The sequence below is a fragment of the Odocoileus virginianus genome, chromosome 5 (assembly GCF_023699985.2).
Source record: "Odocoileus virginianus isolate 20LAN1187 ecotype Illinois chromosome 5, Ovbor_1.2, whole genome shotgun sequence".
Taxonomy (NCBI): domain Eukaryota; kingdom Metazoa; phylum Chordata; class Mammalia; order Artiodactyla; family Cervidae; genus Odocoileus; species Odocoileus virginianus.
This window is the reverse complement of record NC_069678.1, coordinates 61,251,449-61,278,686: the sequence shown is the minus strand read 5'-3', so window position 1 is coordinate 61,278,686 and position 27,238 is coordinate 61,251,449. Positions and strand designations below refer to the sequence as shown.

At 39.2% G+C, this 27,238-nt stretch overlaps 1 protein-coding gene across 7 annotated transcripts in view; it reads left to right on the top strand.

The window, feature by feature from the left end:
• Window positions 1-15,723: 15,723 nt before the first annotated feature.
• Window positions 15,724-27,238, top strand: part of LEPR (leptin receptor) — a 93,126-nt gene continuing 81,611 nt past the window's right edge. The window contains exons 1-2 of one of the 7 annotated variants that reach the window (XM_070468018.1): window positions 15,724-16,149; window positions 16,460-16,504. The gene's annotated coding sequence lies outside the window, so the exon portion shown is untranslated. The other 6 variants (XM_070468020.1, XM_070468015.1, XM_070468019.1 and 3 more) reach the window with 6 other exon arrangements.

The window sequence follows — 27,238 nt, the reverse complement described above, 5'->3', positions numbered from 1 at the left end:
GATTGTGGCCTTTTCCTAAATTTGCTATCTTTTCAGGGATAGTTCTTCAAGCTCAGTCTTCTCTTTTCTAAACTAAAAACACCCTGTTTATTTAACCACATTTTTTTTTCATTTATTTTTATTAGTTGGAGGCTAATTACTTTACAGTATTGTAGTGGTTTTTGTCATACATTGATGTGAATCAGCCATGGATTTACATGTATTCCCCATCCCGATCCCCCCTCCCACCTCCCTCTCCACCCAATCCCTCTGGGTCTTCCCAGTGCACCAGCCCTGAGCACTTGTCTCATGCATCCAACCTGGGCTGGTGATCTGTTTCACCCTAGATAATATACATTTAACTACATTTTTTATGACAGGAATGGAATGGAAACTTTTTGAGAGAAGGGATGATGTCTTACTTATATATATATATATATACATATGCCCACCAGATTCCTTTGTCCCTGGAATTTTCCAGGCAAGAATACTGGAGAGGGTTGCCATTTCCTGGTCCAGGAGCTCTTCTTGACCAAGAGATTGAACCTGCATCTCTTGCATCTCCTACATTGGCAGGCAGATTCTTTACCACTGCACCACCTGGGAAGCCATATTAACAAGGTGGAATTTGCTTTAAAGGGCATTTAAAAATCTGAGGGGCTTTTCAAGATTTGGGTTGCTCTCCTGGCTAAATAAGCAGTTGAGTATTTCCCCTTATCTCCTTTCCATCAGGCTTTGCTTCCAGATTCCTCTAACTCAGTGAAACCACTTCCTTCATCTGAAATTACTTCTTTGCTAAGTATTAACTATCAAAAAAACTGGGGAGAGTAGTAAGTGTAGAGCAGATGGGTAAACATAATGATCCAAAAGAGAAGGTGGTGAAATACGACATTTTCTCATGTTGGGTATAATAAAGGAAAAAAACAGAGGAATGTGAAACAGAATGGCTCCTTTGCCATGGCAACAATAAATGCATTTATTATATAAACAGAAGGAGAAAAGGCAATTGTTTGGTCCCTGTGCTTTTCTTTCCTAATCCTGTGGTTCTCTGATTTGGGGTTTAGTTTAGATCCCTAAAAATGGCAGTCAGTTACTTGCAATAACATTGATCATTTGCTTAAATAGCCAAGGTGTGCAGGTATACATTTGATTTTAAGATTTTACTATTAAAAATAAATAAATCAAGGATTTCTCTAAAAGCTCATCAAAGAATAGCTTGTTTCCTATGTTGTCAGGCACAGAAGAGTGCCTTCTTAAAAGATTCATATCTTTATTTTATACAATAAACTTACAGTCAGGAATCAATGTACCATTTTCTTCCCAATTCAGCATCATTAGAAAATTGCCTGATTCATTCACATAGGTCTCAAGGTTAAATGGTCACCCGTGAGTGTGTGACAGAGAAACACTAAGTGATTCTATAGTTTAAAATGGAAACCGATGTGCACTTCATAGAGAGTTCGCAAAGGTACTTTCCTTTGCTCTGTCAAAACACACCTGATGTCTTCTGCTACCCGTGGGAAAATGAAAGCTATTAAATGTTTGTGATAGTGAAACATTGTATTTTAGCAGATAGGATAAATGGAGGGGGTGGGGGTAAGGCAGGAAATAGATGGCAAATGAATTGCAATCCAAGAATATAGTACATTTCCCAAAGAGAATGGCTGTGTTTTCACAATGTTCTTCTCTTTCTGGAAGGGATTGTGCAAAACTGGAAAATGTAGCTAAGTTGTCTGAAGAATTCAAATTTTGAAACATAAGCTATAGGATGTATTGGGGTGTTTCTTACACACCTAAACATAATGCTACCTTATGATCCAGAAATTGATTTCTAGGGATTTGCCTAGTTAATTTGAAAATTCAAGTCCACGGACTTCCCTGGCAGTCCAGTGGTTAAGGCTTCACCTTCCGGTGAAGAGGGTGTGGGTTTGATCCCTAGTTGGAGAGCTAGGATCTCACATTCCTTGAGCCCAAATAACCAAAACATAAAACAGAAGCGGTATTGTAACAAATTCAATGAAGACTTTAAAAATGGTCCACATTAAAGAAAGAAAATTCATTCCCTCACAAAAACCTGCCTGTGAAATTTTATAGCAGTTTTATTCCTAATCAACAAAACCTGCAAATAACCAAGATGTCCTCCAATAGGTAAATGGATAAACAAACTGTGTATGAACATACAGTGAAGTACAATTTGGCAATAAAAAAGAATGAGATATTAAGTCCTACAAGATATGGATGAGAATTAACTGCATCTTTCTAAGTGAAAGAAGCCAATCTGAAAGGGCTGTGTACTCCATGACTTCACTGACATTCTGGAAGGACAGAACCAAATAAACAATAAACAGGCCAGTCATTACTGGAGTTTTGGGAGGAAGGAAATTTGAATAGGGGAAGTACAGAGAGTAATGGTGGTGAAATCATTCTGTGTGATACTGTAATTGTGTTTCCTGACACTATGAGTTTGTCAAAACACATAGAACTCTACAGCACAAAGAGTGAGCCTCAATGTATGTGGATTAAAAAAAAACTTACAAGTTTGAAGAATCTCAAGTGGAATACGGATCATGGCAAAATAATATATTTTATAAATGTATGAATAAAACCTCAGTGTAAGGGTTAGGGGAAAAGTTGATTAACCTAAATAACTTTGGAAAAGAGAGGAGTTAAGAAAAACAGTTGTGCATAAACACTGTACTCTAGTTGATGAAGTCTTCCCTGGGTGAATGGGTTCACAATTCTGAAACTACTATAGTTGTATAATGGAATTAAAAAATTAAGTAACTGGATGTCAAATAGTAGGAGCCAGGTTTCTTACTATTGGAGTGAGAATTTATAGGCAAGGAAGGGGAGGAGGCAGGAACCATCCCTATGGATATGGATTAGATTTAGAGACTTAAGTATGAAGTAACTCATGCTTACATTAACATAGAGATGTTTACATATACATATGGGGACATACACACAGACATACACATGTTTATTTTGATTTTTTTTGTCAGCTGAAATGGCCTAGAAGCAAAGTCATATCTATCACCTATATAATTGATTCTAAGACTAATTTTCCAGTAAAAAGAACCAGGAATCCTTGGAGAAATGGATGATTATAAGGAAATTTACAAGATGAACTGGGAGCATCTTACAATGCTATAAAGTATAGAAGTGGTAAAAAAGAATACCCATAGTAATGGGACTTATCAAAGGGGACAAGAGCCAATGGAAGAATTCCTAATGGCCAAAGATGGAACAATTTGAGCAATGAAATAAAGTAGTATTTGATTATAATCTAGAATATGAAATAAATATCCATGAGTCTGTGCCAATATAAATAAGTGATTAAGTAAATAATTGTGAGAGAATAGACAAATCTCCCATGCAGAATTCCAAATAATTTGCATAGATCCTCTGTTCTTAAGGTGGTGGAACAAATCTCTAGTTATTTAAAAAAAAACTTGTTACTTTGCATTGGAGCATAGCTGATTAACAATGTTCTGATAGTTTCAGGTGGACAACAAAGGGACATAGCCACACATATACATGTATCCATTCTAAAGTTCTTTAATTCTTAAGTGTGGATTGTGCATGTCGACTTTCTCCCTAAGAATGCAGTATGGAAAGGAGGGAAAGGGAAACCTTACAGTGGAGAACTCTGACCAACCAGGTGCTCAGGACGGTGATAAGTCGTGTTGGTAGTAGATACTCTTGGTATGATGTGATGAGAGCTTTTTACTTGTGATCTTCCTCCCCACATAACCTACAACCATGGTCTAAGCATGAGAAAAATATTAGACAGATCTGAATTGAGAGATATTGTACAAAATATCTGACAAATACTCCTCATTAGTGTTAAAGACATCAAAAACAAGAAAACTTTGAGAATTTTTCTCAGCCAAGAGGAGCTAACAGAGACATGGTGACTAATTGTAAAGTCAAACCCTGCATGGAATCCTGGAACAAAAAGGAACATGAATTAAACACTAATGAAATCTGAATGAAGTATGGACATTAGTTAAAATTTGTGTATCATAGGGTGAAACAGATCACCAGCCCAGGTTGGGTGCATGAGACAAGTGCCTGGGCCTGGTGCACTGGGAAGAACCAGAGGGATCGGGTGGAGAGGGAGGTGGAAGGGGGGACCGGGATGGGGAATACATGTAAATCCATGGCTAATTCATTTCAATGTATGACATTGAAATTTTGTATGACATTCATTTCAATTTTGTATGACAAAAACCACTGCAATGATGTAAAGTAATTAGCCTCCAACTAATAAAAATAAATGGAAAAAAAATTTGTGTATCAATATTCATTCAGTCACTGTGACAAATGCATCATACCAATGTAAGATGTCAATAGGGAAAAGTGGATATGAGGTATATGGAAACTATAAAGATAGTTCTTTATAACTTTTCTTTAAATCTAAAACCAAAAGAGAACATTTATTTAAAAATTCCTATTCCAAGTTTCACCCTACAATGTTAAATCAGAATATCTGAGATGTGAGCAAAGCATCAGTATTTTATTTCTTTAAGATCCCAAGTGATAACGATATGCAGCACAGTTTGGGAACATCTAGGGCAGACCTCTCTGAGACATTGAGGCTATATTTTGGCATTCCTCAATTCATTTAAAATGGTTCAAACTAAATAAAAGTGTTGCTTCTATTTTATAGGTTTGTGAGGCTGAATTTTTAATAATGAATGTGATAAAAATAAAGTACTGGAACAAGTTGCCCATTTGAGCACCACTTGATGCTACACCATTGACCATGGAGCCACTAATTGACAAATGTATCAAGCATATAATTACAAACAATATTATATCTTAAAATAAAATTTCTCTTGTAATTTTCCTGAAATTGAAATAAAAAAAATTCACACGTGTACTCTTTCCTCTATCTAGTCTCAATCCCCCTCACCAGAGTATATCCTGATGTTCTAGTGGATCCATTTTCCACCGCTTTTTGACCTATTCTGTGCTCCCTGAGGCTGACTCTCTGGATTGCAATATGCAGGGTCCCATGCCCTTTGACTTACAGCTGGGTTCACGCAGGATGGAGGGGATGGACTCTTTCCCTTCCTCATCATAGTTCTAGCAGTGGCTGCATTTGTCGTCGGTCCAGTTCCTGTCATCTCCAGCTCTCACTTAACTCTGGAGACACTGTTCCCTTTCCTTAGCCCTTCAGGCCCCAAGGAAGTAATGGTTTCCTGCTGTGGCTAGTCTCTGGGTAATTCACCCTCTTTTTTGTTGGATTTTTAAAAATTTGCCTAAACCTCTATAAATAGTCTCTTCACTGAAATATTTTTAGTTTCACCCTTAGAAAGTGCCATCTGTGCCCTGTCAGAATTGTGATGGAAACAATCAGTGTATCATTGTCTACTCTTGGTACTTGGAAATGACAACCACTCCCTTAAAAAAAAAAAAAAGTTGAGATAATGGTCTGCCTACTACATTGGCCTTAAACTGTCCTTTATTTTGTGAAGGGATGTGGCTAGGAGAGTACATTATTTTCCCTAAATCTTTACTTGGCAAAGAAAAAGTTGGCAAACATACGCTGGTTCACAACACATTTTTGAAATTTCACTTTTGAAATCCAGAGTGTGGGAACCATTGATCTAAATGAGTATTTGACTTTGAAACATTCAGGGAATTCAGCTGTAACTCATTTTACCACAAGAATCTTACAAATCCAGTGAAAGACGCCAATGTGAAAGTTGTCATGGCAGGCACTCAAGTTACTGGGCTTCAGTTGTTTGTATAACTGATGGTCTCACTCCTGGTAAAGAGGGAAATAGCATCAGGGGAAAACAGAAGGAACTACACAAATTGAAGTGGTTATTTCCTGCATCTTTCAGTATTGCATGTCACTGGAGATCTGATTGGGGAAGGGCTAGAGGAAAAGATATGGGTGCATCTGGAAGTTTTAGCAAGAAGTTGAAGAGACTCTTCCATCATTTGTGCAGTTTTGGTGAGAGTGACCTAGAACTTCTAAATTCACAGATCCAGAAACATCTGATTTTGAACTATTCAAATTCTTTTTTTTATTATAAATAATTACAGAGGCTCATTTATAGATGACTCCATTGCTAAGCAACACATAACTGTTATTAGACGTTTGTGTTTACTGGTGTTTCAAATAAAATGTGTTTCATAATGTCAAGAACAGTCAATTTATAACTGAAACAAAATCTCTGAAGTGCCCTGTTCTTGGTAGAGGAAATAGGGTATATATTTATCACAGTTCAGTCTCCTTGACTTTAAAATTATTCTATGTTGGGAATGAGATATCCTTCTCTGCTGTGTTTTATCACATTTAATTTGGACTGCGAAGGCACTGACATGTTTGGGGTTTGCTTGTTTGTTTGTTTTCATCTGTCTAAAATTATTCTTTTTTTCTTTTATCTTTTTTTTTCCATTTATTTTTATTAGTTGGAGGCTAATTACTTTACATCATTGCAGTGGTTTTTGTCATACATTGAAATGAATTAGCCATGGATTTACATGTATTCCCCATCCCGGTCCCCCCTCCCACCTCCCTCTCCACCCGATCCCTCTGGGTCTTCTTTTTTTCTTTTAATAGAATTTTTATCTTATTTTAATTAATTTATTTTTAATTGAAAGATAATTGCTCTACAGAATTTTGTTGTTTTCTGTCAAACATCAACATGAATTAGCCATAGGTTTTGTTTTTATACTCATTACTTTCTTCTTCATTTAACACAAGAAAGACAAAGCAATCTTTTAAAATTCGTTCTTTCCTTTATATACTTTTAAAAGAGAGTTTTAGAAAGGTCAAATAGCTTTGTCATAGAGAGGAATTTTTTTTTTTTCTCACACAGCCAAAATCCAGACACAATCTATTGTGTACACAGCATGAAACAAGAATTGGTAAACTCAAGGATTTTCTTTCTCTTTACATTTATACACTGAAACAAATTAATATAGAAACTTTAAACCTTGGTATATTTTCTCCTTTATCTGATGGTAAAGACTGATTGATGAAAAGCCTGGTGATGTCAGTAACTATGTTTTCTACCTTGTGGAGAGATTCAGCTGGTAAAAGGGAAGTTACTGATGGTTTCAAGGTTCTTGAAGACCAGCAACACGTCTGCTCTTCCTGTTGTTTGACCATTCAATTTTATCTGATTCCATGGAATAAAAATCCCTCCTTTTGGCTATTATGTTGGGGTAGCTAATTACGACTGAATTAGCTCAAGTAAAAAGAGGGAATTAAGGAGAGATCCTAAGGCAGCTCCAGACTTAGAAAATTCATCAGTGGGGCTTCAGGAAGATGAGAGTAGGCACTCATGCAGGCACCCAGAGCCTAGGACCAGGAGTTAGGTACCATACACACTTTTCCCTCATGTGGCTTCTGTGGAGCAATCATTTGACATATTACCTGCTATATTTTCTTCCCAGTATTTACCCGTTAACCCTCTTCCATTCACGGACATTGTTATGTCCATTGCCATAGAAGGAGATGGTATAGCAGACTGTGTTTGAGTCCCAGAAACAGAAACCAGGAGGCAATTCAAGTTCTGAGCACTAGGAAAGCGTTCCCAAGGTCAGTTCAGGTCAGTCGCTCAGTCGTGTCCGACTCTTTTGACGCCATGAACTGCAGCACGCCAGGCCTCCCTGTCCATCACCAACTGCTGGAGTCCACTCAAACCCATGTCCATCGAGTTGGTGATGCCATCCAGCCATCTCATCCTCTGTCATCCCCTTCTCCTCCTGCCCTTAATCTTTCCCAGCATCAGGGTCTTTTCCAATGAGTCAGCTCTCCGCATCAGGTGGCCAAAGTATTGGAGTTTCAGCTTCAACATCAGTCCTTCCAAGGAACACCCAGGACTGATCTCCTTTAGGATGGACTGATCGGATCTCCTTGCAGTCCAAGGGACTCTCAAGAGTCTTCTCCAACACCACAGTTCTAAAGCATCAATTCTTCGGTGCTCAGCTTTCTTCACCATCTAACTCTCACATCCATACATGACCACTGGAAAAACCATAGCCTTGGCCAGACAGACTTTTGTTGGCAAAGTAGTGTCTCTGCTTTTTAATATGCTATCTAGGTTGATCACAACTTTTCTTCCAAGGAGTAAGCGTCTTTTAATTTCATGGCTGCAATCACTATGTGCAGTGATTTTGGAGCCCTCAAAAATAAAGTCAGCCACTGTTTCCACTGTTTGCCCATCTATTTGCCATGAAGTGATGGGACCAGATGCCATGATCTTAATTTTCTGAATGTTGAGCTTTAAGCCAACTTTTTCACTCTCCTCTTTCACTTTCATCAAGAGGCTCTTCAGTTCTTCTTCACTTTCTGCCATAAGGGTGGTGTCATCTGCATATCTGATGTTATTGATATTTCTCCTGGCAATCTTGATTCCCAAGTTGGGGGGGGGAAGAAGAAGGCCAAGAGGGAAGAAAGGAAAGCTAAATTGGTGTACCACGGAGAAAGAGGCCCTGCACCCATAGATGATTCCATCACTAAGCAGCACACAGTGACCATTTGTATTTATTGGTGTTTTAATTGAATATTTTTCATCCTATCCAGTACAGCCAATCTATAATTGAAATAAAAATTTTGAAGTATCCTGTGAAGTTTGTATCAGAGGACTGAATCCTACGGGGGAGTGGTAACAGGCACTCCCAATGAATCTAGGGGAACTCCAAGAGTTGAGAGAATCACAGAGTAGGAATGGCCACTGCCCTTTAACTCCTAGGTAGAGATGGGGATGGAGAGAAGGCCCTCAACCTATTGGCAGCTCGAGGCCGCATGGGGCAGTACCTAGGAATGGCAGTACAGTACCTAGTACATGTTGTAATGACAGTACAACAGTGACGAAGGCAGTCAAACCTACAGCAGCCTTGTAAAGTTCCAACTTGACTCCCTTAAGGTAAAGGAACAGTAGGATAATTCCTGAGAGGAGCACACAAATGGTTCTGGGCCCTGGAAAGCCTCACCAAGGTACCTATATCCCAGAGAGGTGTTGGTGAGCACGTCAGGGTACTTCAGGAAGGCTTCAAGGGCAAATACGGAGAGTCATTAATCCTGAAGTGACCTTTGGCATGAACTCATGCAGGTCAGCACCTGAAAAACAGACCAGATGAAGAGTCAGATGCCAAATTCAACAGATGACGAGGATCAGTGCCTTTGTTTATCCTGGGCCCTGCTTTCCCTTCCCCTCCACTGTCCCTTGCTTGGAAGTTAAGAGAAAAAAATAGGACCTGGCATTCACTGAGATTTAGTTTCTATCAATTGGTAAAACAGGATTTCACTGAAAAAATTAAGCTCATTGGTGTAAAAAAATATATTGACATTCTTTCTCAACACCTGCTTATATGGTTTGAAATTCAAATTCTGTCTCCTACTGCGGACGATGCTTATTCCTGTGGTAGAGTCTGGCTGCTGGCAGCTGCAGCTCACAACCACAGAGAGTCATATCTGAGGGGACAAGCGCTTCATCTCCCCTTCGACTCCCACCCCAGGGACCCATCCCAGCTTTTATTGGCAAGGCCTCAGGACGACAGCTTTGACTGGCCTTCCTCTAGTCATGGTCCTACCTCAGTGGCCAGTTACAGAGCCAGGAGTGTACGATTCTACCATAGATCTGGCTTGGACGACATGCTTCTGTAGCCTCGGAAGCCAGTGTGCTGTAACCGGCAGCCCCAGCAGGGTCCACGTGCCTGGAGTCAGGGATGAGCAGTTCCTCTGCCAAAAGGAAACACTTTGACCAGAAGAAAAGGAGAAGGGGAGGCGGCTGATGAAATAGTGCATATCCTTCATAATCTGTTTGTATTGGGTACCAGTTTGGTGTCTGTGTGTGCTCTGTGTTCAGATGTGTCCGACTCTTTGTAACCCTATGGACTGCAGCCTGCTAGGCTCCTCTGTCCATGGATTTTCCAGGTAAGAATACTGGAGTGGGTTGCCATTTCCTCCTTCAGGGGTATCTTCCCGACCCAGGGATTGAACCCACGCCCGCATTGACTTCTTTACCACTGAGCTACCCGCTAAACCCTATTAATCTGGTAGGATGATGCTAATAAAGGTTTCCTTAATGCCACATTGGTATGATCAAGGAAGGTAACTAAAATAATCAGCAGGATACTTTGTCATTTACAGCCTAATAGTTTAGCATTAGAACCAGGCCTCTGAAGGGGGAAAAAAAAAAAATAAAGACAAAACCTCCCACAACACTTAGTTTTTTCATTGTAAATGTGTAAATTTTGCAACAGTTTAACTATGAGACTTGGTTTATAGGCTAGCGAATATGCCCTGGTGCTTTTTGCTCCCAAATCCCATTACCCTCTTGCAGAGAACAAAGTGCTTTGTGCTATGGGAAAATTATAACACATGTATACCAATCACCGGGCTTCCCAGGTTGCTCAGTGTTAAAGCATCTGGTTGCCAATGAACACAGGGGATGTGGGTTTGATTGTGGGTCAGGAAGATCCCCTGCAGGAGTAAGTGACAACCCACTCCAGTATTCTTGGCTGAAAAAAATTCCATGGACAGACGAGCCTGGTGTTCAGGCTGCAGTTTGTAGGGAAGCAAAGAATCGGATACGACTGAGCGACTGAGCACACGTGCTTGTACAAATCATCAGGATTATCAGAAATATTGACCACTTTCTCTTAAGATCCATAGGACTTAAATCTGAAAAGTATTTCTATGAAAATTTCATTCAGCTGCATGATTCTGAAGTGATTCTAGTTCATTCACAGCAGCATTTTCGGGCAATGCTGAAATATTGCCAGCACTGTCTGGCAGTAATTTCCCCACATTTATTCTCTTAGTTTACTTGTAGTCTTTCAGATCGAAGAAATAATAATTAATTTGGATTAAGCATGAAATTTGAAGAACTTTGTAATTTCTTTTACACCTTGACGCCCAATTTTGGTAAAGAGGTAAATAGCTAATAAATACGAAGATATAGCATGAAATACTGAACTAATGTAATAAAAGATAAATTCCTTGAGGAAAAGTCATATTTTAGTCCAGGTTCTGTTACTAATTTTAAGATTGGAATGAAAGAAGTTTTATTCTTAGTAGTAAATTGTAAGCAAATAACCTGACTGATTCACCTTTCAACTAGAATTAGATTCTTGGATGAAACTGGAGCCCATTATACAGAACGAAGTAAGCCAGAAAGATAAAGACCATTACAGTATACTAACACATATATATGGACTTTAGAAAGATGGTAACGATAACCCTATATGCAAAACAGAAAAAGAGACTCAGATGTATGGAACAGACTTGTGGACTCTGGGAGAAGGCGAGGGTGGGATGTTTCAGGAGAACAGCATGGAAACATGTATATTATCTAGGGTGAAACGGATAACCAGCTCAGGTTGGGTACATGAGACAAGTGTTCGGGCCTGGTGCACTGGGAAGACCCAGAGGGATCGGGTGGAGAGGGAGGTGGGAGGGGGGACTGGGATGGGGAATACATGTAAATCCATGGCTAATTCATTTCAATGTATAACAAAAACTAGTGTAATGATGTAAAGTAATTAGCCTCCAACTAATAAAAATTAAAAAAAAAAAAATAGAATTAGATTCTTGGTCACAGTTCAAAAGCCACTGAGAGGAAATTCCTTGCTGGTCCAGGATTAGGATACCACGCTTCCACTGCACTAAGATCCTTCATGCCACATGGCATGGCCAGAAAACAAACAAAAATGGCTGCTGTGAAGCTACTGGGTGTTTAGATAGGCTCAAGAATGTATTGTACAGCGTGGAGAATATAGCCAATATTGTGTAATAACTGTAAGTGGAAACTATCCTTTCAAAATTGTGTAAAAATAAAAAAAATAAGACTAAATAGCTGCTATGACTTCCATTGGTATCGTATACCTTTTTAGGTAGTCAGGACTAAAGCAATTTTCCCTTATTTATGTTGGCAGCATTCTAAAGAGCAAAAAAAAAAAAAAAAAACAGGGGGAGGGGATGTTCCAATAGATTAGGAGCTCATTTAGATGAGTTACAGGCAGGGCCTGCTGGCCAGTGAACAGCCCCTGACAGTACCTGGGTTGCCCCAGGCCTTAAGGAGTATCTGAACAACTCTAGTTCCTAGGAACAGATTTCAAAGAATGGATGATTTTACATAGATATTTTCTAATAACTTTTTCCTCTATGAAAGTAACATATGATCATTTTAGATAACTTAGAAAGAGACAAATAGCCAACAAAACAATCTCCGAAATTAGATAATCTAGAGACAGCTACTGGAAACATTTTGGTATATTTCTCATCTTTTTTTCCTGTGCCTCTATAATTTAAAATCCACTGAGATTGTGTTATGTATTTAACTCCTATAATATATATGCCATGGAAAGTTAGAATAAAATTCTCTTTGGTATATGGATTTCAAACAGATTTCAAACAAAATAATCATTGTGAAGTACTTATTCATAAACAAGCTTTTGTTTGTTTTTGTTCTTTTAATTATGCAAATGGAAAACTACAAGATTTGCTTCTTATTCTTCAGTCAAATGCATATTAATTGAGTAATTTCTACATCCAAGATAATGTGATAAACACATGGCCGATTAAAAACAGAATCAAAAATTTAAGACACAACTTTGGCTCTCAGGGCATTTTATTTTACAGATACAACTAACCACTAGATAAATCAGAGAGTGCTTCATTATAAAAGAGACAAAATAAATTTCCAAATGATCATGGGCCAGAAATAGATGAGTTCCAATTTGGGGTTCGGTTAACTGACCCAAGATGGGTCAGTTAAGTCGGTGTATTGGTCAGTTGATCTTGGTATATGGTTAAGATTTCAACCAGCAGATGATGACAGTAGGTAATGGTTGAGGGAAAGGTGATGCAGAATGGAGGAAGAACATTCAGTATGGAACAGAATGAACACTCTAAGTTATTTCGTTAGGGTGAAATCAATTCTCTTCCCATTTCCTGTTTTCCAGTAGTGCACAAGTGACTCACACCTGTCTGGTCATCATATTCTAAGTCACTGGCCATCATGACTGGTTCAGATACGGGCTTGTGACCCACATAAGTCAATGAATGAGATTCAGTTTGGCAGATATTAATACATTGATTGATGCTTTATAATTGTAAGAATAGAAGAATAAGAAGGAAACCTAAAGAGGGAAGAGGTGAACCAGGAGAGAGTGGCATCATTGAAATCATTGTTTGTAAAGAGTTTCAAGAAGTGACAGCAAAAGAGACCCAGATGTATAGAACAGTTTTTTGGACTCTGTGGGAGAGGGTGAGGGTATGACGATTTGGGAGAAGGGCATTGAAACATGTATATAATCAAAAAAGAAAAAAAAAAGAAGTGATGCACCAGTATAATGAAATTAATAGTTGAAACTATCAACCAAGATACTTGGACAAAATATTTTATTCATTTTAACTATGACTTCAGTTATGATTGTTCCCAGCAGGATTTGTATCTGTGTAAATAGTCATATAACGATTTTTTTTTTAAAAGATGAGATAGGTGATCTCGTTATGTTCTTTTTTAAATCAAAGATTTCTTTTTAGGGATTTTTTTCCTTCACTTAGGAAAATACTGAATGAGTCAGGGTGTTAATCTGTTTTGCAATAGTAAATCCTATCTTCTTATTATGGAGATGTTTTTCACTGTGGTGATAATTGCTTAGTTGATTGGTAGTGATTTATTTTTACTCATCTATTTATTCAACAAACTCTTTATCAAGCTTCAGATATGCATCAGACATGGTGCCAGAGGAAATGAGATTCAAATGTGTCCCCTAACCTAGACTGTAAGCTCCATAGGAGCTCATGACTCAGAGCTTGCTGCCTTGCAGACAATCAGTATTGGATCACAGTATCAGAAATCCATATATATGGATGTGGGATGTATTTATATATTAATTTAACAATGGAGAATCTATGCTTGGCTTTCAAATATTGCCTGTGACTCAAACACGAAATAAAGGCTTGGGTCTTTGAACTTCTTTTCCTTACAACAGTTATTCCTCATGAACCCAAGTTTAATGACACTTAATTTTAGCATTTCACAGTACAATAATTCATTATACTTAGTATTGATACAATTTTAAATGGTGGTCCTGGAATGATACTGTGATACCACAGTAGACAATAATTTTGGTACCTATTAGTTAACTAGTTTTAGTGTGTTGAGTGGTGGCTTCTCCCTAACATATGTCCACATCCTAAACTCCAGTACCTGTGACCTTATTTGGAAAAGGGTCTTTGCTGAGCAAATAGGTAAACACTTTTGTGTGTGTGTGTGTGTGTGTGTGTGTGTGTGTATGTGTGTGTGTATGCATGACTACACTGGGTCTTCTAGTTGCTGCACGAGAGCTTCGTTGCTCTAAGACATGTGGGATCTTAGTTCCTGGACCAGGGATCGAATTCACATCCCCTGCATTGGAAGGCGGCTTCTTAACCACTGAATTGCCAGGGAAGCCCCAAGTGAAGATGAGTTGAGATCATCCTGATCATCTGGGTGGTTTCCATATCCAAAGACAAATGTCTTCACAGGAGACAGAAAAGAAGACACAGATACAGAGGAGAAGGCCATGTGAAGATGGACAGAGACTGGAGAGATTTAGCTGTAAGCCAATAGAGTTCTGGAGCCACCAGAAGCTGAATGAGCAAAGGAAGGATTCTCTCCTAAGGCTTTGGGAGGAGTATGGACCTGATAACACACTGACTTTGGACTTCTGGCCTCCAGAACAGTGAACGAATACATTTCTGGTGTATTAAGCATTGAGTCTGTGGTCATTTGTTAAGGCAATCTTAGAAAACTAAAATGCTAGTTCATATAAAATAATTTAGGATTCTGTTGTATTGTTTTATTTTGCAACAATTTGGGGAAGTCAGTATCTCTACTCTAACTCTTGTTTTCATCCAATGAAAATGTTTGTCTCCATTAAAGTGACAGAGGTCCTGGGAGGATATTCCTCTCTGGGGAAAGTTCCATTTACAAAGCTCCTGGCGTTGGCCAAGTAAGAGGCTGGGTCGGGGAGCAGGGAGGCATTGCTCCTGGCTCTACCGGTCTCTGGGCTAAGTTGTCTGTGTCTCTGATGATCCTGTGAGCGTGTTATGCAAGTTCATTTCTAGAGACTTTTGAAAATGAGCCATTCACCCAATCTAGAGTAGTCTACTCCCTTTTATTCTTTCTTCCGCACTCTGTTGGTTTCCTTCATATACTCATCACAATTGGTAATTAGATGAATACTTGCTTGTCATAGCTTCTAGTTCAAGGAAGACCGTAACTGCACTTAGCATGTTGTGCGTCACTCTTAGGGTCTCAACGAAAAATGTATTAATAAATAAACAAATCAGTGAGTGAACACTTTGACTGGAGAACAAAAAAGTGCTTATTCCTTTAGGGTTGGAATCAGACTGGTCAAGGACGGATTTTTTTAAACTTACTATGTCATATGCCATTGAATTTCAAGATTGAAAAGAATCATGCCTTCCTGAGAAGCATGACCAAAGTGCTTGGTTGAATCATTCTTGGCGACAGGAAACTCACTACCTCACCACTTCTGATCTTTCCATTTCGCTCTTCTTTCCCACTCCCCTCAGTTATAGAGATCTTGACTGTAGCATTCTGCACACCTCATGTCCAAAGGCCCGGAAGTCTGGAAGTAGGAGGGACAGAGAGAATCTCAATGCCCAGCCCAGGGTCTGAGAGTCGCGGTTCAGCGTCCGCACGGTAGCTGACTGTTGGGTAAAGTAGCGGTGCCACCTTTCTCGTGGGTTTGCCTGGCCTCTAGGCTTCCCTGCGGGCAGGGGGTCCTTCTTTCCAAACTCCTCGCTTTTCCTCCTCGTGCCAGCCACCAGGGGCAGCCGCATCTCCGCTGCCACCCCCGTCACCTACGCGGCCGCCCTGGCGGCTCGGGGGCCGCTCCTCCGGCCCGGGGAGCGGTGGCGGAGAGCGCTGGGCGCGCAGGCGGCCACCCGGCTCTGCCCCGACCTCTCTCTTCCGACTCCCGCCTCTCTCTCCGCTCCCCTTCGGCCCCTCCTTCCACCCTCCGCTGCCTCCTCTCCCCAGAGAGCTTCCCGGCACCTTCCGCGACGAGTTTGGAGCCGGCCCACCGCAGAGCGCACGGCCGTCCGAGCGCGAGCCCCGCGGGTGTCCGAGCCCCGCGCCGCCGTCATCTTCGCCTCCGCCTGGCTGGGACCTGGGCCTCGAGGTGGGATCCCACCCTCTCTCCGCCCCCCCACCGCCCCCTCTTCCCGCACCTGGCCGGGCGAGGAGCCAGGCGCTCGGGCGCGCGCGGGCGGCCGGAGCCCGCGAGCCACCTGGGGTCCAAGAGGCCGGGGCGGGTCCGGCGGCGTCACCGGAGGGTCGGCGGGGACTCTCGTTCCCCCGGGGCAGGCGCCCCGGAGTTACCCTGGGCGAGGAGCATCGGGGCGCGCGGCCGAGGGCATTCGGCCCAGCCTGGGCGTGAACCTGCCCGACGCCCCCGAAAGGACTTGCCATCCGGCCAACTTCTTTTCCAGGTCTCCTCGCTACTTTGGAAACTGAAGGGACTGCGACGGAAACCAGTAAGCCCTGGGGCCCGGAGGAGGAAAGATTTGTTGGTTTGGATGACAAAAGAAAAATGTGCTGTAGGGGTGGTTTAGCCCAGAGCTTCTGTTTCCACCATCTAAGCTCTCCCCAAGCATATTAATAGAGCAAAACAAAACAAAAAAACCCAATCCCAACAAAAGCACTTATTTAAAGGAACTTGTAGGTGTGAGAAAAAGAGACCCAGCTGAGGAATCACTTTGGAAACCCCAGGTAGGATGAGGCCATTTGAGAAAGTCGTTATTTGGGGTGCTATTTCTAGAACTTGGGTTTGCAAGGACAAGAGGAAACTGGCTCTTTTAAGCCAGAGGGGGTTCATTATATTGAGGGGCTGCCTCGAGTGTCCTCTGTTAACCTTCATTTCCTCTAGTATTAAAGTATGTTGAGACAAATGCTCTTTCAGAGCTCTGGACTGGAAGCCAGAAAATCTGGCTTTTGGTATGATTTATATTTACCGTGACAGCTGTGGTTCATTTAACCTCTTTCAGTCTCCGTTTCCTCATCTGTCAACTTAGAGGGTTGGATTACAATTCTGAGGGTCTCTTGATAATATCTAAGATGTTTCCTAGCTTAAAAATTTATAACTCTTTGACTTTTTAACATTTGCGAACGTTACTAAGTTTATAATTTCATGAAATTAAAAAAAAATCTGTATTGATCTTGGCATTTTTTGTAATATGCACTTATGGTTTATGCGTTTAAGGCTTTTCAACCAAAATTTGAAGAGAAAAACACTTTTTTAGCTTAGAAATATATAGTTTATATGTAATATTTAGATCATCTTTCAGTCTAGCTTAAAGAATCACATTCAACTTGAAGTTAATATTTGCAACACTGCAACAAAAACATGTGGCTTTAGCATAGTACCTATTTACTTTCAGCATGGTATATTTGGAGGAAATAAAAATTGTTTTGGAGGACACCAAAAATTGCAGCTTTCCTGTCAGTTTCTGTTCTTGAACAATGTTTGTTGCTTTTTAGCATGATATTGTGTGCAGAATATTAAAAATTGGTTTCAGAACACTTTAGAGCCTGTCCGAAATTAAGCTCAATAGCATAGATGCCAATTTTAGTAATGGATTTTACTTGTCTTGGAATGAATCCCAGAAAAATAGCAGAGGTTAACTAAACAGATAAGCTAGAAATTAGGAATTGACACACACACAAAGTTGTACAGGAAGTGTGTACTATAAAGTGTCACTGATATTTTTATTTCCTTTTGATAAAAAGCAGACAACAACCAACTGTCTATCCTAACAGACAGAATGTTAGGATAGCTTTTGTTGTTACTTTTAATTCAAAACTATTTGAGGCTTAGTCATCAGTAGTTAGGATAGGTTTATAAATGTCTGTGGCTCTTTTTGATGGTGTTGATCTAAAATAAAATAATGTGCTCACACCCTGCACATGCTCTTTATTCTGTTTGGAAGAGTGGAATAAATGTGAGGCAGTCTTTTATGAGGGCTCCCCAGGTGGCTCTAGCTGTTAAGAACCTGCTTGCCTGTGCAGGAGACATGAGATGATGGCTAGTTCCCTGGGTCAGGAAGATCCATTCAGGAGGGCAGCAACCTACTCCAGTATTCTTGCCTGGAAAATCCCATGGACAGAGGAGCCTGGTGGTCTATAGTTCATAGACTCAAAAAGAGTCGGATTTGACTGAAGTGATTTAGTATGCACCTACTCTTTTATAAACACATTTAAATTTATTTTCCTTGCCTTTTCACCTTTGGACTGGAAGTGCTATCAATTATTCAGGCATTTGTCTTCCATCATAGTCTCTGGTGAAGTAGATGATCATCACCTTTGAAAGAGATACCCAAAGAGTTAAGGAAATTGGTTGTTGAATGAACAGAGAGTAGTAGAACTCAAATATCCTGGCTTCCAGTCTCTTGGAAAACAACTGAAAACAGTGGATGGATCTGCTCACAGTCCAACTCATTCATGGTTTGGGAGAGCCATTCTAGTTGGCAGAAGCTCTACTTCTCTTTTGTAATGAAATTACCGAGAGAAAACAGCCGTGTCTTCAGTTAGATCACTGTTATATAACTAAAAGGTTTGTGTTTGTGAAGGGCAGTATCCCAAGGGGGTCTTAGAAATAGAACTTAAAAAATATCCAGAGAAAGGAAAGAATTGCCTTGGCAGATACTGTACTGCATTTTTCATACTGAGAGCCAAATGCATACTAAAAAACATGTCCTGTGGAGTTAAAAATGAAGAAAAGGGCTTACCGTCTGCTCTAATTCTTCTAATATTTTTATGTGATTTACAAATTCCATTTTTAATTAAATTACAAATGTTCACCTCCTGGACAGACCTAGTACATATAACCTTTTGGTGTTTCAGTTCAAATTTGGTCTGGTTATAATTTGAAGTGTTCCTCCTCAAGTATTTTTTAAAGTTTCTGTAACTCCATAGTGATATTACTTGTTGTCTTTTCACACACATGATTTTATTAATCTGTAAATATTTTGAACTATGACGTATACAGGGAGAAGAGTACATAAAACAAATGTTGGTACTGGTTTACAAATAATGTAGCAAATCATTGTAATCAGTCAGTTCAGTTGCTCAGCTGTGTCCGACTCTTTGTGACCCCACGAACTGCAGCACGCCGGGCTTCCCTGTCCATCACCAACTCCTGGAGCCTGCTCATCTCATGTCCATTGAGTTGGTGATGCCATCCAGGCATCTCATCCTCTGTCATCCCCTTCTCTTCTTGCCTTCAATCTTTCCCAGCATCAGGGGCTTTTCCAGTGAGTCAGTTCTTGTATCAGGTGGCCAAAGTATTGGAATTTCAGCTTCAGCATCAGTCCTTCCAATGAATTTTCAGGACTGATTTCCTTTAGGATTGACTAGTTTGTAATTGTAACTGTTTTTTAATTGTAACAGGTAATTCAAGGCAAATACTCATTATTCACCATACAAATAAGAGAACATGCCAATACCCAGAACCTTTTTGCTTGTTTCTTCCTAATCACAATTTTCCTTTTATTTAAAAAATTATATGCACACAGGAGGCATCCTTTCATAGATTCTCTTGCTTAACATCATGTTTATGAGACTAAGCCATTTCCTCTCCCTTTTAAAGCATTAACTTTTAAAAAGAGATGTCTATATTCCCTATCATTTGATTCCTTTTTCACATTCTCTCTTAAACCTACTTCTGTCACTCTTGCTTTCAGTACTCTGCCCACTGTCACTGGTGACAGCACCTTTCCCAAATTCAGTGGTCAGTTGTCACCTTTGATCTTACGTCACCTGTTGGTAGCATTGTCAGTTATCGCCCTATGCTCTTTGTGATATTTCCTTGTTGGCCTCCAGGACACCATATAGTCTTGATTTTTCCTTCTTCTTCACTAGCCATTACTTTCTGTCCCCTTTGCTGGTCTCTCTTCTGCTCTTAGATTGTCTTCAGCTCTAGTCCTTGGGAGTTCTTTTCTGTCTACACTCTTTGATGATTTCATGCACTCTCTTTATTTGTGCACTGATGACTCCAAAATGATAGATGAAACTTTGAGTTATGTCCCTGAACTTTAGACTTCTGTGTCTAAAGACTTGCCTGCTCAACATTTCCACTTGGATGTCTAGCAGACGTCTCCAGTTCAACATGCTCCAAATGGAATCTTCATCTTACCCAAGCCCTCTCTGCAGCCTTTCCTATCTTCAACCTTCATGTCGTTCAGGCCAAAACCTGGGAGTCATCTTTGATATCTCCCATTCCCTCATATCTTAGATGTACTATGTCAGGAAGTCCTCTTTGGTCTATCTTCAAAATAATTCCTGAATATAGTTACTCTCATCACCTCCATGGCTGCCATCCAAATCTGAGCTGCCGTCATGTCCCACATGGATTATTGTAAGGACTTCCTCACTGGTCTCCCTGCTTTCATCCTTTGCCCTCCATAATCCAGTCTTAAATTGTAATCAGAGCTCTGCTTACAACATGTTGCAGATCATGTCACTTTTTTTCTCTAGAATCTCCAGTCTCAAATGTTCCTTAGAATTACCTACAAAGTGCTATTTTTTTCCTCTTCCTTCTATCTATCTGATTTCATTTTCTTTGCCGTTGCTCTTATTCACTCAGTTCCAGCCACACTGGTCTCCTTGCTATTCTTTGAGTATATCAGAGACCATCTTTGCTCTGACTGGGATACTCTTCTCCCAGATAGCCACGTGACTTAATCTGTTACTTTCACTTCTTTCCAATTTTTGTTCAGTTGTCTCCTTTTCAATGAGGTCTACTCTGGTAATCATATTTTAAATTGCACATCTTACCTTGCAAAACACTTTCCCCTTTCTTAGCTTTTCCTCATGTTGTTACAACATTTAAAAATACTTACTGACTTATTATTAATCATTTTTTTCCTGTCTTATTTTTATTTGAGTGCAGAATTAGAATTTATTAGAATTTATTCACTGTTGTATCCCTAGTACCTGAAACAGAGCCAAGCTGTAAGGGGAGCTTAGTAACTTTTTTGTTGTTGATTGAATGCTGTTGCTGACAGTGACTGTTCATTTTTATTATTGGATATATTTTGTTTTATGAATATAATACTTTTATTTTTTACTCATTGTGATTAAGGATATTTGGATCATTTCTACCCTCTCCTTCCCTTTCTCCCTTTTTTCTTTCCTTCTTTTCTTTTTCTTTTTTTCTCCCTTCCTCCCTCCCTGTCCCTCCTCCCTTCCCCCTCTCTCCTCCTTCCGCCTTCCTCTTCTCCCTCTCTTCTTCCCTCCTTTCCTTCCTTCCCTCTCTCCTTTCTTTCTTTTACTGTGATAAATAAACCACCTATGATTCTTCTTCTCCAAGTGTCATGGTGCTTAGATGTAGGAGTTTCTTTTTGTTGTTCAATTGCTCAGTGACTCTTTGTGACACCATGGACTGCAGCATGCCAGGCTTCCCTGTCCTTCACTATCTCCTGGAGTTTGCTCAAACTCATGTCTGTTGAGTTGGTAATGTCATCAAACCATCTTATCCTCTGTGTCTTTAGAGTAAAAAACTCCTGGTCAAATTACTGTATCACAGGGCTTGCAGATATCAGCTTTATTAGATAATGCCATGCTTTCCCAGCATGTTTCTACCCATTTATATTCCAACTTTCATTCCTCTATATCTCTCCCAAAATTTAGTGTTATCAGAAACTTTAATTTTTGCCCATCTGGTGGGTGTGTATTATCTAATTGCCTTTTGTTTCTTCAATTACTAGTGAGATGGAGCCTAGTATCTGTAAAAATAGACTAGGTTATGTTTTGCTAACAAATTATCCCCAAATCTCATTGACTTAATGTGATAAAGATTTATTTGTCATTCAAGTAAAGTTTCCTCTGGTTTAGGACATCTCTCCAGCACAACTAGTTTCAGAAACTTAGAAGTCTAAATTCAGGAAACTGCTATCATTCTGTATCTGGAACACAGGACTTTCCCAGTTGATGTAGTATGGAGAAAATTGTGGATAATCGTTAACTAACTTTAAATGCCTCCATCTAGAAGTGACATGAATGATTTGCACTCACATTTTAGGTGCAAAAGAAGTCCTAACTTCAAGGAGACAGGGAAGGTTAATCTTCTGTGCTAAAAGGAAAAATAAAGGCGAATAATGTTATCTATTTTTGTGTTAATAAGATACCCCCAAATTTAGTGGCTTAAAACAACAAATACTTACTATTGATATTTTCAGATACCAAGTGTTGACATATGTGTGGGTCTGTTTCTGAGCTTTGTTCTTTTTGTCTCTTTCTGTAATAACCATAGGTTTAAATTGTCTTGCTATCTGGTAAATAGGGGAGTAAATCCTCCCTCTTAGTCCAGTTTTTTCAGGAGTGCTTTAGCATTTCTTGGCCCTTTATCTTTACATATATGTTTTTCAAATCAGCTTATCAAGTTCTAAAAAGTTTGTTAGGAATTTAATGGAGATTCCATTGAGATTGTTTTGAGTCTATAAACAATTAAAAGGAAATTGATACTTTGTAAATATTCAGTTTTAGAATACATGACTGTCTCTCAATATATTTAGATCGTCTCTAACATGACAATATTATAATAATATTATAATAGTATAATTTTTCTCTTAAGAGTCCTTGAACATCTTGTTCTGTTCATTCAGAGAAACTGCGTATTTTTGAGATTATCTTAAATGATATCTTTTCAAACAATTCATTGTCTTTTTGCTACCGCTATTGAGAAATAAACTTGACTTCTAGAAGTATTTTAAAAACAATAGCTTTATTGGACTATAATTCATATATCATAAAATTCATCCTTTTATAGTATACAAATCACTGGTTTTCAGTACATGAACACAGTTATGTAACCGTCACCACTATTTAATTTTAAAGCGTTATTATCATTCCCAAAAGCAACCCCATACTCCTTAGCAGTCACTCCCTATGCTCCCTTCTCTGATCCCTGGAAATTACTGATTTACTTTCTGTGTCTATGGATTGTCTATTCTGGACATTTAATATGAATAAAATCATAAAGCCTTTAGTGAACAGATTCTTTCATTTAGCATGCTATTTTTAAGATTTATCCGTGCTGTATCAGTACTTCATTTATCCATGCTGATCAGTACTTCATTCTTTTTTTTTAATCATAAAAGAATATTTTCTTGGGGTCTACATTAAAAACATGGTTCCATGGAAGTGCTTCATTCTTTTTATGGCCAAATAATAAAGACCCTGATGCTGGGAAAGACTGAGGGCGGGAGAAGAAGGGGACGACAGGGGATGAGATGGTTGGATGGCATCACCAACACAATGGACTTGGGTTTGGGTGGACTCTGGGAGTTGGTGATGGACAGGGAGGCCTTGCGTGCTGCAGTTCATGAGATCGCAAAGAGTCGGACACAACTGAGAGACTGAACTGAACTGAACTGAATATTTTATTATATGGATATACCACATTTTGTTCATTCAGTCATCAGTTGATGAATATTTGGGTAGTTTCCACTTTTTGACTATTATGAATAGTGCTGTTACTAATATTTGCATACAAGTTTTTGTGTGAACATATGTTTTCATCTCTTGGGTATATACCTAGGAGTAGAATTGCTCAGTCATATGGCAACATGATTAACATATGAAAATCTGCCTGTTTTCCAAAGCAGTTTGCAACATTTTATATTCCCACCAGCAGTGTATTAACAGGGGTTTCAATTTCTCCACCTCCTTGTCAACACTTGTTACCATCCAGAATTTTAAGCTATCATAGTGAATGTGAAGTGATACTCATTATGGTTTTGACTTGCATTTTCTGATGACTGATGATCTTGAGCATTTTTTTCATGTGCTTGTTGGCCATGAAAAGATATTTATATATCTTTTTTGAGAAATATTCTTTTCCTGTGTATTAATTGGATTGCTTGTCTATTTTTGTGGTGGTTATAATAGTTCTTTATATAGTGTATGATCTCTTTTAAGATACAGAATTTCAAATATTTTCTCCCATCCTGTGGGTTTTCTCACTTATTTGAGGTATCCTTTGAAGCCCCGAAGTTCTAAGTTTTAATTAAGTCTAGTTTATCTATTTTTATACTTAATTTTGGTGTCATATCTAAAAAGCCATTACCTAATTCAGGGTTGAAGAGTTTTACTTTTATGTTTTACTTATAAGAAAATTATAGTTTTAGCTTTTATCTTTGGGTTTTTGATTACTTTGAATATATAGAATAAAGGAAAGGATCAGTTTCTTTCTTTTGCATGTGGATATCTACTTGTCATAGCACCATTTATTGAAAGGACCATTCTTTCCTCATATCTAGATGTCTTGTTAAAAACCATTTTGCTAAAAATGTAAAGGTTTATTTCTGGACTCTCAGCTTTATTCCGTTGCTCTATTTCTGTCCTTTTATGAGATACCACATTGTCTTGATTCAGTTGAGTTGAGTTCAGTTCAGTTGCTCAGTTGTGTCCGACTCTTTGTGACCCCATCGACTGCAGCACGCCAGGCTTCCCTGTCCATCATCAACTCCTGGAGCTTGCTCAAATTCATGTCCATTGAGTCAGTGATGCCATCCAACCATCTCATCCTCTGTCATCCCCCTTCTCCCGCCTTCAATCTTTCCCAGCATCAGGGTCTTTTCCAAAGAGTCAGTTCTTCACATCAGGTGGCCAAAGAACTGGAGTTTCAGCCTCAGCATCAGTCCTTCCAATGACTATTCAGGACTGATTTCCTTTAGGATGGACTGTTTGGATCTCCTTGAAGTCCAAGGGACTCTCAAGAGTCTTCTCCAACACCACAGTTCAAGAGCATCAATTCTTTAGCACTCAGCTTTCCTGATAGTCCAGCTCTCACATCCATACATGACTACTGGAAAAACCATAGCTTTGACTAGACAGATCTTTGTCAGCAAAGTAATGTCTCTGCTTTTTAATATGCTGTCTAGGTTTGTCATAACTTTTCTTCCAAGGAGCAAGCGTCTTTTAATTTCATGGCTACAGTCACCATCTGCAGTGATTTTAGAGCCCAGGAATATAAAATCTGTCACTGTTTCCATGGTTTCCCCATATATTTGCCATGAAGTGATGGGACCGGATGCCACGGTCTTAGTTTGATTGTCTTGATTACTGTAGCTTTGAAGCAAATTTTGAAATCAGAACTGAATCCTCTAACTTTGTTCTTCTTTTTCAATATTGTTTTAGCTATTCCCTTGTGAATACATATGAATTTTAGAATCAGCTTGTCAATGTCAATACAAAATGTCACTACAAATTTGAAGGGATTAGATTGAACCAAATTCGGAAGTATTACCATCTTAATAAAAGTTCTTTCAGTTTGTGAACATGGGGTGTTTTTCCATTTATTTAGGTATTCTTTAATTTCTTTCAATGATGTTTTATAGTATTCATTGTATAAATAATTGCACTTCTTTTGTTGAAAATGTTCCTAAGTATTTAATTCTTTCTGATGCTATAGGAAATGGAATTGTCTCTTAATTTTATCTCAGATTGTTCATTGTTAATGCACAGAAATAGAAATGATTTTTGTGTATTGATTTTGTATTTTGCAACTTTGCTGAACATATCCAGAAATAGCAAGGATCTAACAGAAGCAGGAGAGGTTAAGAAAAGGTGGCAAGAATGCACAGAACTATACAGAAAAGGTCTTAATGATCTGAACAACATGATGGTGTGGTCACTCACCTAGAGCCAGACATCCTGGAGTCTGAAGTCAAGTGGGCATTAGGAAGTATTACTGTGAACAAAGCTAGTGGAAGTGATGAAATTCTAGATGAGCTATTTAAAATTCTAAAAGATGATGCTGTTAAAATGCTATACTCAGTATGTTAACAAATTGGAAAACTCAGCAGAGACCACAGAACTGGAAAAAGTCAGTTTTCATTCTAGTCCCAAAGAAGGGCAATGCCAAAGAATGTTCAAACTGTCACACAATTGTACTCATTTCACATGCTAGCAAGGTAATGCTCAAAATCTTTCAAGCTAAGCTTCAGCAATACATGAACCAAGAGCTTATAGATGTACAAGCTGGATTTAGAAAAGACAAAGGAACCAGAGAACAAATTGCCAACATCTGTTGGATCATAGAAAAAGCAAGGGAATTCCAGAAAAACATCTACATCTATTTCATGGACTACCTTATAGCCTTTGACTGTGTGGATCACAACAACTGGGAAATTCTGAAAGAGATGGGAATACCAGACCATCTGACCTGCCTCCTGAGAAATCTGTATTCAGGTCAAGAAGCAGCAGTTAGAACTGGACATGGAAAAATGGGCTGGTTCAAAATTGGGAAAGGCGTATGTCAAGGCTGCATATTGTCACCCTGCTTATTTAACTTCTATGCAGAGTACATCATGTGAGATGCTGGGCTGGATGAATCACAAACTGAAATTAGGATTGCAAGGAGAAATATCTACAGTGTCAGATATGCAGATGATACCATTCTAATGGCAAAAAGTGAAGAGGAACTAAAGATCCTCTTGAGGGTAAAAGAGGAGAGTGAAAAAGTTGGTTTAAAACTCTACATTCAAAATACTAGGATTATGGCATCTGGTCCCATGACCTCATGGCAAATAGATGGCGAAAAAGGAGAGGCAGTGACAGATTTTATTTTCTTGGGCTCCAGAATCACTGCGAATGGTGACTGCAGCTATGAAATTAAAAGACACTTGCTCCTTAGAAGAAAAGGTATGACAAATCTAGACAGTATATTGAAAAGCATAGACATTATTTTGCAACAAAGATCCATCTAGTCAAAGCTATGGTTTTTCCAGTAGTCGTGTATGGATGTGAGAGTTGGACCATAAAGAAGACTGAGCACTGAAGAATTGATGCTTTTGAATTATGGTGCTGGAGAAGACTCTTGAGGGTTCCTTGGACAGCAAATAGGTCAAACCAGTCAATCCTAAAGAAAATCAACCCTGAATATTCATTGGAAGGGCTGGTGCTAAAGCTGCAGTACATTGGCTACCTGCTGCCAAGAGCCAACTCATTGGAAAAGACCTTGATGCTGGGATAGATTGAGGGCAGGAGGTGAAGGGGTGACAAAGGATGAGTTGGTTTGGTGACGCAGTGGACATGAGTTTGAACAAACTCTGGGAGATAGTGAAGGACAAGAAGCCTAGAATGCTGTAATTCCTGGGGTTGCAAATGGTCAGACATGACTTAATGACTGAACAACAACAGAAATATTTTTTGTGTGTGAATTCCTTAGTATTTTCTACATATAAGATCATGTCATTTGAGAATATAGT